This window comes from Trachypithecus francoisi, unplaced genomic scaffold (assembly GCF_009764315.1).
Source record: "Trachypithecus francoisi isolate TF-2019V2 unplaced genomic scaffold, Tfra_2.0 Lachesis_group10, whole genome shotgun sequence".
Lineage (NCBI taxonomy): Eukaryota > Metazoa > Chordata > Mammalia > Primates > Cercopithecidae > Trachypithecus > Trachypithecus francoisi.
In genome coordinates this window covers 116,384,687-116,390,686 of record NW_022681455.1, presented here as the reverse complement: position 1 = coordinate 116,390,686, position 6,000 = coordinate 116,384,687, and the positions used below count along the sequence as shown (strand labels likewise).

General features: G+C 35.4%; 1 long non-coding RNA gene across 1 annotated transcript in view; it reads left to right on the top strand.

The window, feature by feature from the left end:
- The first annotated feature begins 291 nt into the window (after window positions 1-291).
- The window catches only part of LOC117088077, a 28,250-nt gene continuing 22,541 nt past the window's right edge, over window positions 292-6,000 (top strand). Inside the window, exon 1 of the long non-coding RNA XR_004438989.1 lies at window positions 292-469. This is a non-coding gene — a long non-coding RNA (uncharacterized LOC117088077). The remainder of the gene's footprint in view (window positions 470-6,000) is intronic.

Sequence of the window (6,000 nt, the reverse complement as noted above, 5' to 3'; positions counted from 1 at the left end):
ATTTCCCTCTCCCTTTTATCTCTCCCCTCAAACCTGCAGATCTAAATTTTTCACTGCTGTAAGTCTAAGGTACAGAGAGGTCTGAAGCTGTCTTAAAACATAATTCACATACTTAGCCTGTACGTTTACCGCTTTACCTATAGATGCATAATTCATAGGATTATCTTTTGAATGCCGTTTCTTTCTCAAGACATTTTCCCCTATTTTTTGGTACCGCTTTCTTCTAGATTCCATGATTTCTGATGAGAAATTAACCCAGAACCTATATCCACTGAAAATGTCTTTCAGGAGGAAAGAGGAAATCAAAATATTCTCAGATGAAGAAAAGCAGAGAATTTGTCATCAGGAGACCTGCCCTAAAAGAATGGCTGATGGAAGTTCTTTAAACAAAGAGGAGATATTGAAGAAAAAAATAATAATAAACTTGAAGTACCATAAAGAAAAAGGAGCATAGTAAGCAAAAATATGGGTAAATGCAATAGGCTTTCCTTCTTAATACCTTTTATAAATTATGTTTGATGGTAGAAACAAAAAAATTATAACGCTGCTTCATATGACTCTTAATGTGCCCTGTAGAGAAAATCTTGAAGACAATTATAAACAGCAGAGAGTAAGGGACTTAAAGGAAAGTACAGTTTCTATGCTTCACTCAGACTTGTGAGATGATGACACCAATAGACTGTGATAAGTTATGTATATGTAATATAATAGCTATAGCAATCACTAAAGGAAGTTATGCAAAGATATTTACTCCTAAGCACTATAGATAAAATCTAATGAAATTCCAAAAAAAAAAAAAAGTACAGGTAACTCGCTTCAAGTCAGTAAGGAGAAACAGAGAAAGAAAAGCCAGAGAGAATAAACAAAAATATAAAGTAAAATTGCAGACCTAAGCTCTAATATATCAATAACTACGTTAAAAGAAAATGATCTGTAATTGTCCTGGTTACCTAGGACTGTGGGGCTTCCTGGAACACAGGACTTTCAGTGTTAAAACTGGAAAAGACTTGGGCAAACCAGGATGAGTTGGTCACTCTAGTTACATTTTTTTTAAATCAAGTTTCTACAAAAATACCTTAAAAAGCATTTCCTGCTATGCCACTGTAAACTTTTTTTACTAAAAAAAAAAAAAGGTAAATGTCTAAAAACATCAATTAAGAGACACAGATTGCAAAGTGGATGTAAAACATGATTTCACTATATGCTATCTACAGAAAGTCACTTAAAATTTGATATAGGCAAGTTGAAAGTTAGAGAATGGAAAAAGATGTACTACACAAACATTAATCAACAGAAAACTGGAATGGTTATATTAAATATAAACCATTTTATAATGTAGATTTTAAAGCAGATAAAGTAGATTTTAAAGCAAAGAAAATTTCCAGAGACAGAGAAGATTTTTATATAATGCTTAAAGGGCAAATCAGCCATTAAGACACAATCCCAAATGCGTATATACCAAACAACAGTGGAAAATATGTAAAGCAAAACCAATAGAAGTAAAAGAAGGCATAAGGCAAATGTACAACTGTAGTTGGAGACTTCAACACCACCTTCTCAACAATTGATAGAACAAAACAGAAAATCAGCAAGGATAGAACAATACAACATCATCAACCAAAATAATCGAATTGACATTTATAAAATACTCCAACCAACAATAACAGAGTATACATTATTTTCAAATGCCATTGGACATATACCAAATTAGACTGTATCCCGGGCCAAAAACTCAACAAATTTAAAAGAATTGAAATATACAGAGTGTGTTCTCTGACCAAAATGGAATTAAACTGGATATAAACAGAAGGACAACAGGAAAATCTCCATACCCTAGAAAACGAAAGAGCGCATTTCTAAATAACCCGTGAGTCAAAGGGGAAGTGTCATGGGAAATCAAGAATACACTGAACTAGATGAAAATACAAGGTCAGGCGCAGTGGCTCACGCCTGTAATCCCAACACTTTGAGAGGCCGAGGCGAGGAGATCATGAGATCAAGAGATCGAGACCATCCTGGCCAACATGGTGAAACCCCGTCTCCACTCAAAATACAAAAAAATAGCTGGGCATGGTGGCGGGCACCTGTAGTCCCAGCTACTCGGGAGACTGAGGCAGGAGAATTGCTTGAACCTGGGAGGCAGAGTTTGCAGCCAGCCGAGATTGCGCCACTGCACTACAGCCTGGGCAACAGAGCGAGACTCCATCAAAAAAAAAAAAAAAAAAGCCAAGGCGGGCAGATCACAAGGTCAGGAGATCGATACCATCATGGCTAACATGGTGAAACCCCGTCCCTACCAAAAAAAAAAGAAAGAAAGAAAGAAAAGAAAAAATACAAAAAACTAGCTGGGAGTGGTGGCCAGTGCCTGTAGTCCCAGCTACTCCAGAGGCTGAGGCAGGAAAATGACGTGAACTTGGGAGGCAGAGCTTGCAGTGAGCCGAGATCGCACCACTGCACTGCAGCCTGGGCAACAGAGCGAGACTCCGTCAAAAAGAAAGAAAAGAAGAAAAGAAAAGAAAAGGAGAATGAAAGAAGGAAAGAAGGAAGGAAGGAAGGAAAATGAAAATACAATATATCAATATCTGTTAGCTAAAGCAGTGCTATGAGGGAAATGCAAAGCATTAAATTACTACATTATAAGAGAAAAAAAAACTTTCCAACCAATAATCTAAGTTCCTATCTCAAAAACCTAGAAAAACAAGAGTTAAACAAGCCCAAAGCAAGGAGAATAATTAAAATATTAAAGAGCAGAAATGAATAAAATTGAAAACAGAAAAAAATAGAATCAATGGAATAAAGAGCTGAGTTTTGAAAAGATTAAAATTGACAGATCTCTAGCAAGATTGACAAAGAAAAAGGAAGTTATAAATTAGTAATTCCAGGAATGAAAGAGAAGATATCACTGCATATTCTGCAAAGATCAATGGATAATAAGGGACTACGCAAAACAATGCTGCACATATAAATTTGACAACTCAGGTGAAATGGACCAATTTTTAGAAAAGGCAAACTACAACTCACTCAATATGAAATAAATAATTTGAAAGATGTTATAACTATTAAGAAACGTGAACTTATCATTTAAAAACTTCTCTTAAAAACATCTTCAAGCCCAGATGATTTCTCTGGAGAAGTCTACTGAATGCTTAAAGAAAAATTAACACTGTGGGAGGCCAAGGCAGGCGGATCACAAGGTCAAGAGATCAAGACCATCCTGGCCAATATGGTGAAACCCCGTCTCTACTAAAAATACAAAAATTAGCTGGGCATGGTGGTGCACACCTATACTCCCAGCTACTCAGGAGGCTAAGGCAGGAGAATCGCTTGAACGAGAGAGGCAGAGGTTGGAGTGAGCTGAGACTGTGCCACCGCACTCCAGCCTGGGTGACAAGAGTGAAACTCCAGCTCAAAAAAAAAAAAAAAAGAAAAGAAAAATTAACACCAATTCTACACAGTCTATTTAAGAAAATAGAATAATAGGTTACAGTACAAAAAAGAAACCTACACACCAGTATCTCTCACAAATACAGATTTAAAATTATTAACAAAATATTATTAAGCAGAATTAAGCAATATATAAAAAGAATTATGCCTCATAACCAAGTGAAGTCCTTTTCAGGGATACAAGATTGGTTTAATATTCGAAAATCCATCATTGTACTCCACCATATTAACAAGCTAAATTTAAAAATCACATGAGCATATCAATTGATGTACAAAAAGCATTTGACAAAGCTCAAACCCATTAATGATAAAAAGTATTCTCAGAAAAAAAATAAAATAAAACTATGAGCAGCAGAGAACTTCTTCAACCTAATGAAGAGTGTCTTTAAAAAGTACAGATAACATTTTACTTAGTGGTGATTGCTTTCCTAGTAAGATTGGGAACAAGGCAAAGATGTTCACCCTCACCTTTCTTCTTCAACGTAGTGCTGGAAGTTCTAGCCAGTGCAATAATGCAAGAAAAGAAAAAGCCATAAGATTGGAAAGGAACAAATAAAACTGTTTTTTTTATAGATGGCATAATTGCTTACATTTTTAAATCCTAAGGAACCTATTAAAAAACACACACTACACACGCTTGTGGAAAGTGGGAGCTAAACGATGAGAACTTATAAACACAAAGAAGGAAACAACAGACATTGGGTTCTACTTCGTGGGGAGGGTGGGAGCAGAGGGAGGAGCAGAAGGGATAACTATTGGGTACTGGGCTTAATGCCTGGGAGATGAAATAATATGTACAACAGTTTCCTGTCACATGTGTTTACCTATGTAACAAACCTTACATGTATCCCCAAACCTAAAATAAAAGTTAAAAAAAAAAGAAATAAGTGAGTTCAGCATGATTTCAAAATACAAGATAAATATACAAAAATAATTATATTCTATATACTAGCAATGAATAAGTAGACACAAAATTGAAAATAAAATACCATTTAGAATTGTTTCCAAAAATGAAATACTTAGTTTTCAATTTAATAAAACATGTATAGGACTTGTACAGAGAAAACTGCAAACTATTGATGAAGAAAAGTTAAAGAAGACTTCAATAAATGAAGAGACACATCATATTTGTAGATTGAAAGACTCAACATAGTATAAATACATCAATTCTATCCAGAAGGTTTAGTGCAACTTCTATTAAAACCCCAGCAAGACTTTTTGTATATATAGGTAGTTTATTCTAAAATTTGTGTAGAAAATAAAAAGAACTGAAAGACATTACTGAAAAGAAGAATAAAGTGAGAACAATCATCCTACCTGATTTTAACACATTTTTTAGCTTCTTGAGTAAAAGAGTAAATGATTTTAACACTTATTATATAGCTACAGTAATCAAGATTGTGTGGTATTGACAGGCCATAGGTCATAGGTCATAGGTCATAAAACAGGATAGAGAACCCAAAAAATACACCCAAACAAATATGCTCAAGTAATGGCAAAGGTACAATATCAACTCAATGAAGGAAAGACAGTCTTTCTGAACAAAATGATGCTGGAGAAATTTCACATCCATGAGCAACAGAAATGAGTCTCAATCTAAGTCTCACATCTTACACACACAAAAAAAGTCTCACAGTGGATCATGGCTGAAATGTAAAATGTAAAACTATAAAGCTTTTAGAAAAAAAAAGCATAAGAAAAATTCTAGGCGAAGAGTTCTAAGGCTTGACACCAAAAGCACAATCCAGAAAAGGAAAAATGTATAAACTGGACTCCCCCAAAAATATTTTTCCTCTAAAAAAGATCCTATTAAAAGGATAAAAACACAAGCTACACACTGGGTAGAAATATTTGCAAAACCACACATTCCACAAATGGCTAGTATTGAAAGCATATAAAGAACATTCAAAACTCAATAGGGGAAAAAAAAAAAGAAGCAAACAACTCATTATTCATTTAGATAATAGGTAAAAGACATAAAGAGATGTTCACCAAAGAGGCTATACAGATGGAAAATACGCAAATGAAAAGATGTTCAATATTAGGCATTAGGCAAATGCAAATTAAAACCACAATGTGAAATCACTACGCAGTTATCTGAATGGCTAAAATAAAAAATAGTGACAACACTAAATGTTGTGAGAATATGGAGAAATTGGGTCACTCATACATTGCTGGTGGAAATGTAAAATGATACAGCCACTCTGAAAAACAGCTTGGCAGATTTGTGTGTGTGTGTGTGGAGGGGGGTGGGGCGGGGGTGGTTGTTGTTGGTTTTTTTTGTTGTTGTTTGTTTTTGGTTTTTTTGACAGGGTCTCACTCTGTCACTGGAGTGGAATGGAGTGGCAGGAGTGCTGGCTGCAGTGCAGTGGCAGGATCCCAGCTCACTACAGCCTTGACCTCCCTGGCTCAGGAGATCCTCCCACTTCAGCCTCCCAAGTAGCTGGGACCACAGGGTGACAGCCAGTCAGTACTCCTGGCTAATTTTTATTATTATTATTATTTGTAGAGACAGGGTTTCACTATGTTGCACAGGCTAGTCTCAAACTTCTGGGC